The sequence below is a fragment of the Neophocaena asiaeorientalis genome, unplaced genomic scaffold (genome assembly GCF_003031525.2).
Source record: "Neophocaena asiaeorientalis asiaeorientalis breed wild unplaced genomic scaffold, Neophocaena_asiaeorientalis_V1.1 scaffold430, whole genome shotgun sequence".
Taxonomy (NCBI): Eukaryota; Metazoa; Chordata; class Mammalia; order Artiodactyla; family Phocoenidae; genus Neophocaena; species Neophocaena asiaeorientalis.
The window spans coordinates 4,030,002-4,045,774 of record NW_020173691.1 but is presented as its reverse complement, the minus strand read 5'-3'; positions in this window follow the sequence as shown (position 1 = coordinate 4,045,774).

Below are 15,773 nucleotides of genomic sequence, written 5' to 3'. Positions count from 1 at the left end.
AGCGTGTCTCCTGGGCAGTTTATGGATCTGTTTCTGGCATTTTCCCTCAAATCATCTTGGGAATCACAGAATGCAGTTAGACGGGCAAAAATTCAAGTCAGGGTGTTTAATTTTCTGTCTTGGGATTTCTATATCCTTCTGGTTTGTAGAACTAGTGACAATAAAATGCTGTGATTTTACTCAGTCAATCAATATGCAAATGAAAACCAATTGAGTCTATCAAGTATCTAGATATTAGTGACAGTATTACAAACCACTTGACAGTTCCAAACTGACTTTCATGTACATTATCTAATTTAATTCTTATTACAGTACTGTGAGGTATGTGCCCTGTTTCACAGATTGGAAACAATGGTTCACAGAATTTTTTTTTTTTCCTTTCTTGGGATCACAGAGCTAGAAAGTGGTTGAGCTAGGATAAAAGTCTTCTGAACCCAAATCCCATGAAGTTTAGCACAGTACGACATACAGGAAATAGCCAAATAATTTAAAAATATACCAGCTATCTTCCAGATAAACAATGTAATGCTTTATTTATTTGCAGAACTAAGTTATTTATAGCATAGTAAATGCTCATTCATATGTCACAAAGTGCGCTTGGGAAAAAGTACAGTTCAGTGAGGGAAAGCAGTCTAAACTGCACTGTATTAAGGCAGTTTTATGATTGATCAGCATGGTTTGTATGATAAACTAAAAAGTAGATGAATAGTAAGTAAAATATGATAAGTAAAAGACAAACGATACTTTTCACCAGGCCATTATTATTGCCTTACAATTACCAAAGTCAAACATTATAATTATTCAAACTATTTTACATATTCTATGGAAAAACTGTCATAGATTTTTATAGTGCTAAAGAAAGCTCATTACAGGCTGTGTTTTGTTCAGCCTCCCATAATATGATATTTGGTTTTTCTCAGTGCAGTTATTATTTATACTATTTCAAATATTGTTCACTATGATGCATTAAAGAATCTGACCTTTAAATATCAATTTATCAATACTGAGCCCAATTTTTAGAGACTGAGGTAATTTCAATGGTAATGATAGCAGTAATATCAATTTCTGGTATTACCTTCTTGACTTTGGGTAATAATCTGGGGTCTTTTTGTGCCTCTATTGTTTTTTCCACATGAGTATCAGCAATAAAGTATGATTTCATTTTTCCCTGTGGGTGATAAAGAAAACATAGAAGTGGAGAATATCCACAGTCTGTTTACATTTCCTGTGTTATGATCGTTTCCTAATTAACTGAGGGTCTATTGATGTCTGTTAATCAAATGAAGTTATTTCACCTTCCCTCTACTTTATAATAATTTACTGTTTAAATTTTTGTGGTTTATACTTGAAATTAATCTTAGCTTCTTTTCAGTATATTTTCCTTTCTAACATAAATACCTAAGGATATAAATCAATACATTGCTTTAGCAGCATTTCACAAGTTTTGGTATGTAGTATTTTCATTGACATTCAGTATTAAATACTGAATGATTGCCATTATGACTTATTTCACTCATAAGTTATTTAGACATGTGTCTTCTGATGTTTAAACATACGGGAAGGGAGTAAAGCTATATATTTTTATTGATTTCTATTTTTATTTCAGTGTGATCAATGAGTATCATCTACCTAGATACTGTCTGGTATTTGTGGAGACTTGTGTTCCAATAAAGGTTTAGGTTCTTCATATTTTAAAAACAAGTCAGGAGCTTGGGATTTATATACACACACTACTATATATTTAAGATAGATAACCAACAGGACCTACTGTACAGCACAGGGAACTCTAGTCAATATTCTGTGATAACCTATATGAGAAAAGAATCTGAAAAAGAATGAATATATGTATATGTATAGCTGAACCACTTTGCTGTACACCTGAAACTAACACAACATTGTAAATCAACTATAATCCAATAAAATTAAAAAAAAAATAGAAGCACAGGTGTGCTTTTAAAAACTGTGTATTGCCAAATTATACATGGTACTATACACGTTCATTAGATTGGACTTGTTAACTATATTGTTCAAATCTCTTCTAACTTTACTAATTTTTATTTGCCTGATCTATCAGTTTCTGGGAGAGTTATTTAAAATCTTCTACTATCATTCCTTTTAATGGCCTTTACTATTATTTATTTCTATTTTGAGACTATTTTCCAGGCATGTGGACATTTAAGATTATTCTATTTTCCTAGAGAAACATTGCTTTTATCATGTATGAAAGTCTTTATTTATGAGAATGCTTTAAGCCTTGAAGTCTATCAATCTTTTTTGATATTAGTATTGCTATACCAGCTTTCTTTTAGTTAGCATTTGCCTGAAAGATGTTTTTCCATCCTCTCACCTTCAGCTTTTCTGTGCCATTACGCTTTAAAAAGTTCTCTAGATATATTTTTTGTTATTTATTCAATATCAGAATTTCTATTTTTTAAAAGACAAGTTTAGATGATTTACATATTTTTGTGAATTACTTATATATTTGGATTTATGACGTTTTTCTTTGCCTTTTTATTTTTTCCTTTTCTACCTTCTATTAATTCAGTTCTAGTCATTTCTTCTCCTTCCAGCTACTGGTTTATGTTAAATATTTGTTTCTATTCTTAATTGTTGCTCTCAAAAATTTAGCATGCATGCGTAACAGTCTAAAATTAATCAGTATTAATTCTTCTGTTCCTATAGGGAACAAAATTATTTTTATAAAATCTTTCCCCTAAATATTCCATGTTCATGTCTATAATTTAATTACTAACATTTTTCACAGATTTATTGAGATATAATTCACATATCATACAATTGCCCATGTAAAGTATACAATTCAAAGTGCTTGTAATATATTTATATACTTAGAGCTCTGCAACCATTACTACAATACATTTTAGAACACTTTTATCACCCCCCAAAAGACTTCCCACATTCCTTAGACATAAATCCACATCCCCCAACCCTTAGCCCTAGGAAACCACTAACCTAATTTCTGTTTCTACAGATTTGCTCACTCTGCACACTTCATGTAAGTGAAATTCTACAACACGTGGTCCTTTGTGTCTCTCACTTAACATGATGTATTTCAGATTTATGCAGGTTGTAGCATGTATTAGAACTTCATATCTCTTAGTTTGCTGAATAATATTCTATTATATGGCTATACCCTATTTTATTTATCATTCTTCAGTTGATGGACACTTAGGTCATTTCTCCTTTTTGGCTATTATGAAAAATGCTGCTACGAAGATTTGTGTACAAGTTTTTGTGTAGACATAGGCTTTCATTTCTCTTAGGTGTATATCCAGGTAGGAGTAGAATTGCTGGGTCACACATATAACTGTATGTTTAGCCTTTTAAGGAACTGAGACTATTTCCAAAAGCAGAAAAGCCATTTTACATTCCTGCCAGCAGTTTACACTCTTACCACATCTGCTCTAACACTTGAAACTAATTGTCTTTTTGATTACAGCCTTCCTAGTAGGTGTGAAGTAGCATTTCATTTTGATTTTGATTTGCATTTCCCAGATAACTAATGACTTGAAGCATCTTTTCACGTACTTAGTCATTTGTATACGTTCTCTGGAGAAATCTCTATTCAGATCCTCTGCCCATTTTTAATTGTGTAATTTTTCTTTCTATAATTGAATTGTAAGAACTCTTTGTAAATTCTAGATACATGTACTTAATTAGATATATGATTTGTGTATAAAATAGACAACTGATGGGAACATACTGTATAGTACAGGGAACTCTACTTAATGCACTGTAGTGTCCTAAATGGAGGTGATATATTTATATGTATAGCTGATTCATTTTGCTGTGCAGTAGAAGCTAACACAACATTGTAAAGCAACTATACTCCAATAAAAATTAATTTAAAAAAAAGAAACCAGAAAAAAAAAGATATATGATTTGCAAATATTTTCTCCCATTCTGTGGGCTGTTTTTGTTTGTTTGTTTGTTTCACTTTTTGGTAGTGTCCTTGAAACACAAAAGTTTTAATTTTGGTGAGACTAATTTAAATTAATCTAATTTTTATTTTTTGTTTGTGCTTTTGTGTCATATCTAATATTCTATTATTAAATATGAGATTTACTCCTATATTTTCTTCTATGAGTTTTACAGTTTTAGATTCTATATTTAGATCTTTGATTCATTTTGAATTAATTTTTATATATGGTATGAAGAATCCAAATGTATTTTTTTGCATGTGGCTATCCAGTTAAGCCATTACTATTTACTGAAAGACTATGCCTTCTTAATTGAATGGTCTTGGCCCACTAGCTGAAAATCAGTTGACTATAAACACATGGTTTTATTTTATTTTTCATTCTATCCCATTGATCTATAGTCTATCCTTATGTAAGTACTATACTCTCTTGATTAACACTGCTTTATTGTATGTTTTGAAATTGGGAAGTGTGAATCCTCCTACCATGTTCTTCTCTTTCAAGATTATTTTCCCTATTTTTGGTTCCCTGAATTTCCATGTGAATTTTAGGACCAATCTGTTAATTTTTGCAAAGAATCCAGATGGAAGTTTAACAGGAACTGCATCAAGTCTAGATGTACTCACTCTGATAGTATTGTCATCTTAACAATATTGTCCTCCAATCCATGAACATGGGATATCTTACCATTTATTTACAGGTTCCTTAATTTAGCAATGTTTCATAGTTTTCCAAATGTGTTTTACAGTTCTTTTGTTCATTTCATTCCTATTTCATGCTTTTTGATTCTATTGCAAATGGGATGTTTTTCTTAATTTCATTTTTACTTTGTTTATTGCTACTGTATAGGAATACAATTGATTTTTGCATTCTGATCTTGTATCTGGATGCCTTGCTGAACTTGCTTATTACTGCTAAAAGTATTTTCTGGGTTTGACAGTATTTTTCATATATAAGAAAGTGTCATGTGCAAATGGAGACAATTTTACTTCTTTTCCCATCTGGATGCCTCATATGTCTCCCCCCCCCCAATTTCCATGGATAGAACCTCCAATACAATGCAGAATATAAGTGGTGAGAATGGACATCCTCATCTTATTTGTGATCTCTGGAGAAAGCTCTGAGTTTCACCACTAAGCATAATGTTAGTTGTGGAGTTTTTTTGTTGATAGCCTTTATTAGGTTGAGGAAGTTCTTTTCTGGTCCTTGTTTTTTGAGTCTGTTTTAATCATGAAAGGGTATGGAATATTGTCAACTGCCTTTCTAATTTGTTTTTAAAACCATCTCAAAATAATCACTATAATTTTAAGTGTTTTACAGTCAAGCATATTTAGATTCACTGACTTGTTTACAAATTTTCAAACTTACCACTGCTTCTTGCTTTGGCATTCTTTCTCTTTGGGTTTAATCTTGCTGATGTTCCTAATAGAGAACATCTTTCAACATTTTATGAGTTGCAAGCTTTCTCATTCTTTGAGAATTTTTAAAGTCTTTTTTTTCCCTATCACTCTTAAATAATTGTTTAATTGGATATAGAGCTCTAGGTTAACATCTCATTTTCCTCAGAATTTTAAAGATATCATTCCACTGTCTTCTTGTTCCTCTTACTGCTTATGAGATAAGTTGTCATCATTCTTTATTAGTAACTTTATTTTTCTTTTTATTATTTTTAAGATTTTCTCTTTGAAGTTGATATACTGCACCAAATTCAACTGTTGTGTGTCTTTATGTGGATTTGTTTTGTTTGTCCTACTTGGTAGCTAATTTGCTTCCACAATCTGAGAAGTCAAGTCTTTCTTCAATTCTAAATAACTATATCTCTCTGTACTTCTTGAATATTGTGCCTCATCAATTCTACTAATTCTTTCTTCATTTATATTCAATTTTACACATCCATGGAAAAATTTTGTTTTTGCAATGATCATATTTTTATTTCTAATAGTTTTGTTCTTTTTCAAAAAACTTTCTTAGTATTAAAACCTGTCATTACATTAGGTTACTATTTCTCCCTCAACTATTTTAATAATTTTATATTTAAAGAACTATAAAAATACTTTTTAATATCTTTTTCATTATTCTATTATTACTGTTTCTTAGTATCTTATAGTCATGCTTGCCTCTGCTAACTCTCCCTTGAATTTATTTCTTTGTATAAAAAAAAAGTATATATATGTATTTTAGGTATCATCTTCAGTGGGAGATTGCTTGCTTGCCTCTGTTAACTCACTGCGAAGATTGTGTTTGTAAATGAAAAATTATATATATAAATACAGATATATGTGTAATATAAATACAGATATATATATGTGTGTGTGTATATATATAAAATATATACAAACACAACACACACACAGAAAGAGATTAACTTCAGTGGGTAACTTACTTTTTCCTTTTTGTGTCCCATGCATCCAGGGGTACAGAATTGTCCTCATAGAGTAACTGAGGTTTTTGTTTGTTTGTTTCCTTAAGCATCAGTCCCACAGGATTCTTTTGGTCTCTGACAAGTTTTTTACTAATTTCAAAGCTTGTTATTTCTGCTTCATGTAGTTACAATAAATTTTGACCACACACTTGTTTTTGATGGAGACTTGGTTTCTTGATTTTTCTCTCATACAATTACTTAATTCTGTCTAGGGCTTGGCAAGTCAGCAACATTTCTTTGCACTTGCCTGGATCTATCTACAGGGATTTCTCTTCTTATGCCCTATCCTGAAGAGACTCAAGGCTGTATCTGATAGTCCTTTGGGCATCCCTTCAAGATTCTGTTTGGATTTGAGTCATCTATTAATTTCTGGCATTTAGACTTAGAGATTTCCTTTTCTATGTGTTTGGCTATGTGTTTTCTTAATTATTTATATGGTACTACATCTAGTATTGCTCCATATTTACAGATGGAGTGATCACAAAAGAGGATTCATGCAAAAATAAATTCCGTTTGTTCTGTAGTGATTTAAATTTGAGCATTAAATAGGAGTAATGGCTTCAACAACTATTTCACTCTCTGATTTTATAGTTTCAAGTAAATTTTCTACAGTGCCTAATTCCCTACGGTAGCAAAATATGCACAGATATGCACAATATTTTAAAAATACATATTTAATTATATAAAATCTATTATCCAGTATAAATCATTTTTCACATGCTTCTTTTATTCAACAATAGATTTCTGTTTGTTTCAACCTTTTAAGATACTACACAGTATTCTAACATATGAGTGTGTCAGTTTAGAAATTACCTTAATTTTTTTGTTTTTTTCTTTACTTCAGTAAAAATCCTCTTTCAGATTTTGTTGCATTTATATGTGAATACTTTTCTAAGAATTTTCTTTTTTTTTAATGATTATAATTTTTATATTAATATTATTTGATATAAACAGTTGACATTTTCTTAATCTTAAACATAAAAGCCTCTAAGAATTTTTGCTACATTTGTCTGTAACATAAAATATAAGTAAATCACAGTGAGCAAGTACGACTTCAAGGAAAGCACTCTAGCCTCCTACTTCCAATAATTCCAACCAGTTTGCGCCCCTAATCCCTTTGGTACAGAAATCTAGAGCCTCCACTGTTCTTGGAGAAGAGGATATGGTTCCACATCACTTTCATAAAGTCTCTGAGGAGCAAAGGAATAGGAGACAAGTCCATTTACTTCCTAACATAGCATGCTACACTAGTGTTGTTTTTTTTTTTTTTCTGTCACTATGTATATATTTTTTAACACCTTTATTGGACTATAATAGCTTTACAATGGTGTGTTAGTTACTGCTTTATAACAAGTGAATCAGTTATACATATACATATGTCCCCATATCTCTTCCCTCTTGCAGCTCCTTCCCTCCCACCCTCCCTACCTCACCACTCTAGGTGGTCACAAAGCACCAAGCTGATCTCCCTGTGCTACGCGGCTGCTTCCCACTAGCTATCTATTTTACATTTGGTAGTGTATATATGTCCAGGCGACTCTCTCACTTTGTCCCAGCTTACCCTTCCCCCTCCCCATATACTTAAGTCCATTCTCTAGTAGGTCTGCATTTTTCTTTTTTTTTTTTTTTCTTAGATTCCATATATATGTGTTAGCATATGGTACTTCCAGCTCCATTTTTCGTTCTCAAGATTGCTTTGGCTATTCAGTGTCTTTTGTGTTTCCATACAAATTGTGAAATTTTTTGTTCTAGTTCTGTGGAAAATGTCAGTGGTAGTTTGCTAGGGATTGCATTGAATCTGTAGATTGCTTTGGATAGTAGAGTCATTTTCACAATATTGGTTCTTCCAATCCAAGAACATGGTATATCTCTCCATCTATTTGTATCATCTTTAATTTCTTTCATTAGTGTCATAATTTTCTGCATACATGTCTTTTGTCTCCTTAGGTAAGTTTATTCCTTGATATTTTATTCTTTTCATTGCAATGGTAAATGGAAGTGTTTTCTTAATTTCACTTTCAGATTTTTCATCATTAGTGTATAGGAATGCCAGAGATTTCTGTGCATTAATTTTTTATCCTGCTACTTTACCAAATTCATTGATTAGCTCTAGTAGTTTTCTGGTAGCATCTTTTGGATTCTCTATGTATAGTATCATGCCATCTGCAAATGGTGACAGCTTTACTTCTTCTTTTCCAATTTGGATTCTTTTTATTTCTTTTTCTTCTCTGATTGTTGTGGCTAAAACTTCCAAAACTATGTTGAGTAATAGTGGTGAGAGTTGGCAACCTTGTCTTGTTCCTGATCTTGGTGGAAATGGTTTCAGTTTTTCACCATTCAGGATGATGATGGCTGTGGGTTTGTCATATATGGCCTTTATTATGTTGAGGAAAAGTTCTCTCTGTGCCTACTTTCTGGAGGGTTCTTATCATAAATGTGTGTTGAATTTTGTCGAAAGCTTTCTCTGCATCTATTGAGATGGTTTTACTCCTTCAATTTGTTAATAATATGGTATATCACCTTGATTGAAGATATGTACAATTTATTCAATTTTGATTAAATTCATTCTCCTGCCTTGTTTTTGAACCAAAAGCCTATTATTTTCACTATGTATGTGAAAAATCAGCAAGAGGTGTCTAAATAAGAAAAAAAACTTCACTTCAGTATTATGCCCCAAACTTTTGCTTTTGCTTTCTTGTATGCACAAGAGATGTAGACCACAAAGAGTATTTTTATGGACCACAGTCTCTCAAACTGAGTGAACAATTTCACTACTTTCCTTCCTACTATAACCAGCCAGCATGCCTGTCTTAAAATTTAAATCAGGGGCTTCCCTGGTGGCGCAGTGGTTGAGAATCCACCTGCTGATGCAGGGGACATGGGTTCGTGCCCTGTTCCGGGAAGATCCCACATGCCACGAAGCGGCTAGGCCCGTGAGCCATGGCCGCTGGGCCTGCGTGTCTGGAGCCTGTGCTTCGCAGTGGGAGAGGCCACAACAGTGAGAGGCCCACGTAACGCACAAGAAAAAAAAATTTATATCAGATCATATCTCCCTCAATGGTTTCCCATCTCAGCAAACATAAAACCTAGTCCTTCCTATGAGCCTGAAATGGCCTGCAAATCTAGCCGCTTAAGACTTCTTTCTTCTCATCTCTTATTACCATCCTAGCTCATGTCACTACAGCCACTTTGAATGGAGTGAATGAGCCATTCACTCCCTAACTTTCCTCAGTACTCTGATCAGAAGTTCCCTTCCATGGCAACCCAACATAAAATAGAAATCAACACACAGTTCCCATTCCCCTGACCCTGTTTTATTTATTTATTTTTTCCCTTTCACAACCCTTGTTAGCATCTGACACTGGATCTATATACTTGGTTATTTGTTTATTGTCTGCCCTCTTCCCATAGAATACACAATCCAGGGGGACAGATTTGGTTTTTCGAGTACTTTTTTTCCTGCTCCTGTAATCTTCAGTGCCCAGAAAATCGCCTAACATATAAAAAGGTTTAATCTGAGAGTTAATAAAGGAATACTATAATATACACTTTTGAAAAACAAAAAAATGCATGTAAACAAAATTTTTTTATTGAGACTATTTACAGGATATACATACATATATATTAAAATGTATATGTACATTTTAATATATTTATTTCATTTAAATACATAAATATATATTTAATATATTAAAATTTTATATATGCATATATATATATGTATACGTATTATATATACATACACACACACATACATATGCTCATTATCTGATCCAGAAGTATGGGCTTATGAATTCAACTGATTAAAAATTCCTAAGTTAAATAATAATGGAGAAAAAGAGCTCTTTCTTCGCAATAATTTCTCCAAAGAACGTTCCATCTTCATCTAATACACAGAGGAAACACAAATAGCCACAATAAAGTCTCATTATCTGAGCCATGCTAATACCCTCTCAGAATATGGAAGATAATGGTCCAGGGCAATGATCTCAGTGTAATCCCAGGAAGGAGAATCTATAGGAAGGGAGTATTACTGCATTGAATACTCCAATAAACTAGTCCATGCTGTCTGTGAGTCAGAATAAGAATTAAAATGAAGATCAGATGTTAAATATTCTGAAGGTTTTAAGTGATGACGGTTGAGGAAAATAGACATTCTCATGCCTTAATACATCTCTCAGCTATGAGTTATTATTAAGTGTTAGGGGAAAATGCTGTTGAAATACCAGCTGTACTGCCAAAGCATTAAAACTTAAATAACAATAAACAGCAGCAGATGCAAGAAGAAAAATGTAGAAATAAAGTGATTTTTAAACCCCTGATTAGCTAAGAGCTTATAACCTTTATTTAGCATTAATTAGAAAGTAGTACTTTTAAATAAATGGTAGGGTTTTTTGTTTGTTTTGTTTTGTTCTTCTACATCTTTATTGGAGTAAAATTGCTTTACAATGTTGTGTTACTTTCTGCTGTATAACAAAGTGAATCAGCTATACGTATACATATATCCCCATATCCCATCCCTCTTGCGTCTCCCTCCCACCCTCCCTATCCCACCCCTCTAGGTGGTCACAAAACACCGAGCTGATCTCCCTGTGCTATGCGGCTGCTTCCCACTAGCTCTCTATTTTACATTTGGTAGTGTATATATGTCAATGCAACTCTCTTACTTTGTCCCATCTTACCCTTCCCCCTCCCCGTGTCCTCAAGTCCATTCTCTACATCTGAGTCTTTATTCCTGTCCTTCCCATAGGTTCATCAGAACCACTATTTTTTTTTGATTCCATATATGTGCGTTAGCATACTGTATTTGTTTTTTTCTTTCTGACTTACTTCACTCTGTATGACAGACTCTAGGTTCATCCACCTCACTACAAATAACTCTAATTCATTTCTTTTTATGGCTGAGTAATATTCCATTGTATATATATGCTACATCTTCTTTATCCATTCATCTGTCGATGGACACTTAGGTTGCTTCCATGTCCTGGCTATTGTAAATAGTGCTGCAATAAACATTGTGGTACATGTCTCTTTTTGAATTATAGTTTTTTCAGGGTATATGCCCAGTAGTGGGATTGCTGGTCATATGGTAGTTATTTTTTTAGTTTTTTAAGGAACCTCCATACTGTTCTCCATAGTGGCTGTATCAATTTACATTCCTACCAATAGTGCAAGAGGGTTCCCTTTTCTCCACATCCTCTCCAGCATTTACTGTTTGTAGATTTTTTTAGATGATGGTTATTCTGACTAGTATGAGGTGATATAAATGGTAGGTTTTTGAGTGAGAAAAACTTTTTTAAAAACTGAAAGAAGAGGTGCATTTTGATAACCAGCTCCCCCCCAACTCAGGTGGATTATCAATGGCATATGATGGAAAAACATGGAACTTGGAGAGGTAGGTTCACCACTTTCTAGTGCAGGGACTTTAGTTATGAATATATCACACAGTATATCAGGTCAGTATATTAAGCATGAACTATAAGAAAAATCAGTGGATAACTGCACCTTTCCTCTTTTCTTCAGTTATTTTCATATAAATGTATCAGCAATCTTTGTACTCCTCCCTCACTTGATTAATCTGGTTGTTGACACAAGCCAGAGAACAGCTAATCTATTACTTAGTTTGTCTTCAAGAAAAACAGAGTCTAAGCCAGAGTGAAACAATGAATAAGCAATCAGATTGCCTTCAGAGGCCATTTAAAAAAAAATAATAAAGATTCTTGCTGCTCCCTCTTTTGCATATCCACTCCCTATCCTTATCTACTTCACTTCCTACACATTTAGGATAGATAAGCTATACTACAGACAAGTCCAACAAACTGTCTCTTTTATCTCCAAGGGAATAACAGTCAGAATGAAAAATTCTTGGTTTTCATCTCAAAATGAATTTCCCTAGGTCACGCCTGTGACACTTCTCCCTCTCTATTTCTACAGATTTATACTTCGTGTGCCTAATTTTCATGGCTCTTGTTTCTATAGATTTATACTCTGTGTGCCTAATTTTCATGGCTCTTTAGGTCACGTGGAAAACACTAGTATTTTCAACAAGAATAATTCAACTGGTACATGGCAGCTGCAATGAACACTTCTCCGTTAACGCTCTTTTATCATTGTACTCTCAAAAAACAAATCCCTGTTGACAGAGAAGTTTAATTTGATTTGGGCACCTGGCTACCATTTATAGAACCCTTGTTATTCCTCTCTTCTGACAGAGTTTGAATTGCTGTGGCTTGGTAAATGTCTCCATCGACTACAAGAGAGATGAATACGAATAATTAATACTTATCTAAATTGCTTCTTGTCAAAATGTTCTTGTCAGAATGTCCTCACAGCTCTATTTCACTTAAATTTGAATGGACCCTTAAGGCACTGAAGTATTCTGCTGTGGGAAAAGCCAAGAAATAAATAAAAATGCCAGTAATGTTTGATTTGACACCAAACATATTAAAGATTACATTAATATATAGATATAGATATGCATTATTGGTAGAGTAAACTTGCTGCATCAACAAGAGTACAGTTTTTCCATTGCAAATTAATAGATTATAAAATCAGTAGGCTTTTCATGAAAGCAGTTAAGAGAAATGGGGGCAGAAACAACTTCAGTATTTTAAGAATACTTTGTCTTTAAAACAACTTTCTGTAAAATCACCTAAAATGAAATATAAGTTAACTCTGAGTCCATGAGTTCCATGGAGTCAAATTCAACTTGAAAACATCTTTCATTTCTATAGCTACTTTATTATATTTATACAAGGCTACAAAAAATTAATTGGGTGATTTAAATGAGGCAACTGTCACATATATTATGAGGTCTGCATGTATGTGTTATGAAGCAATACTGACTATGAGTTTAGCCTTTTACCAATTTATTTAGCCAAGGTTGCTAGAAGTTACTTAATGAGCATGAACACACAAACTCTCAGTAAACCTACAGAAGGAAAAGTGGCCCATGACCTAAAAGGACCCCTCTGTTAGGCCAGGGAGATGATGAAGGATGTTAAGTCACTGGTCCCTGTGTGTGATGCTTGCTTATGCTGCCAAGGCACGTGTGGCAAATCTGCAGAGTTGGAGTGGGGGTAGTGAAGGTGGCTAGGAAAAAAATCAGTTTTTAAAAAGTCATCTCACAGCATGTATTTTTTAAAAAGGCTGGGAGAAGTACTTTTTCCCGATTAAAATTTAAGAATGTATTCATATCTGCAGCATCTAGTCTTTGACCTCTCAGAACCTGACCTATTCTTTGGCAATCAGTATTAATTCTTTCAGTTTATAGACTATTAGAGTCGGGGGAAAAAAGGTTAAAAATTATCTGTTGGCTATATGGAATGGTTAAGAGGTAGCAGTTCAAGAATCAGGCGAAGCTGGCTTGCATCCTGGCTCCACCATTAACAAGCTCTGTAGCTTTGGGCAAGCTATTTAAACCCTTGAAGCCCCAGTTTCTTTATCTGTTAAATAAAAATAAATAATGTCTACTGAGGAAAGACTTGTAAGGTTAAGTGAAATAAAATAGACATTAATATACTGTAACTCCCTCAGAAGTATTACCTTTTTACACTTGTCAGGGTTTTCAGTTTTACTCAAATAGAAACTGACTTTGGTTAAATTAAATAGAAGAGAACTGATTTAGCAAGATACCAATAACTTAGAAAATCAACTGAAACAGTAGAGAGCGAGGCTCTGGCAGAAAATCAAGGGAAGCTGGTTATACACACATAGTCTGCTTAGGACACAGAAACTGAGTCTGCTGTTATTGGATTCTTGATGCCACACCACTGGCCTCTCAATAACTCCATATTGGCTGAGAAAAATCTCTAACTGACCCCACTCCTGCATTATTCAAAGCCACAGGTGACTTGTACACACATCTACAGACCAGAGAGTAAATAGAGACCCCTTGTGTTTCTATAGTGGGAGATGGGCCTGTCTCCCCATCTTATAACTTCTCCAAAGAGGAATAGAATGGGATATGGGGCACACCACTGGACAGTAAAGCAAGACTCAAAAAATTTTGAAGAATCAATATCAAGCAGAATGCATTCTCTGACCACAATTCCAATTCCATTAAATTAGAACTCAGTAAATAGAAAATAATTTTTAAATAACTTCATGTATCTGTAATTTTTTTAAATGTGCAGGTAAAAATAATTCAGCCAAAAAAGAAATCATAATGGAAATTATCAAATTCTTAGAAATGTATGAGAATGAAAATATCAAAACAGGGGATGCAACAAAACTAGTATTTTGAGGGAAATTTATAGCCTTAAAATGCTTATTTTAGAAATAAAGTCTGAACATTAGTGATCTAACTGTCCTGTTAAAAAGTTAAGAAAAAATTGGTAGAATAAACACACTAATGGCAGTCAATGACTAGAAACGATATAACAGGGAGTAAGAATAAACTAAAAAGTGGCTACTTGAAATAATTAATAAAATAGACTTCTGATAATATTTATCAACAAGGTAAAGAAAACTCTTAAATAAACAATTTTTAGGAGTGAAAATGTAGATATGTCACAAAATAATAGGGATTTAAAAAAATAAGAAAACAAAATCAATAATGTAAAGCCAATAAATTTAATAATTTAGATAAAAGAAATCAATTCCTAAATATTAATACCTTCCCAAATGGACTCAAGAAAGGAATTGAGAGCCAATAAAGTCCTATTCATATTAAAGAAATTGAATCAGGGGTTGAAACTCCTCCTACAAAGAAAATACCATACTCAGAGGATATAACTGATTTTCAAGGAGCAGGCCACTCTACTGTGTTGCAACTCCTCTAGAATACAGGAAAAGAGGGCCTATTCCCCAACTCATTCTATGAGTCCAATATCTCTTTAGTACTCAAAGCATAACAAAAACAATAGGAAAGCCAATTATGAGATTTTCTCACTCACAATGAGATTTAAACTTCTGTTAAAAAAAAAAAACTACCAAACTGAATGCAGCAAAATACAAAAAGACAATCACCCATAACCAAGTTGAGTTCACCAAATAAACAGAAAAAGTTGAAATATATCCTCTATGAAGAAAACAACTTATAAAATTTAACTCATATTCATGATAATGCCTTCTACCAAACAAGAATGGAAAAAGACTCCTTCGTCTTAGAAAATGTGTCTACCAAAAATAAGACATCATTCAGTGTGGGAAAGCATTGGAAAAATTCCATTTACAATCAAGTTAAGTATATCCTATATCACAACTTTCGTTCAACACTTTCCTGGAGGTACTAGCCAGCACATAATACAAGAAATTTCCAAGAAATGCATACAGATTAGAAAGGAAAACAATACAAATTTATCATGATTTTTAAATGATACAATTATGTGCTCTCAAAATCTCAAAAAATCCACAAATTATTAGAAATCATGAGAACTTAGGAAGAGAGCTAACTATGAGATCAATAAGCA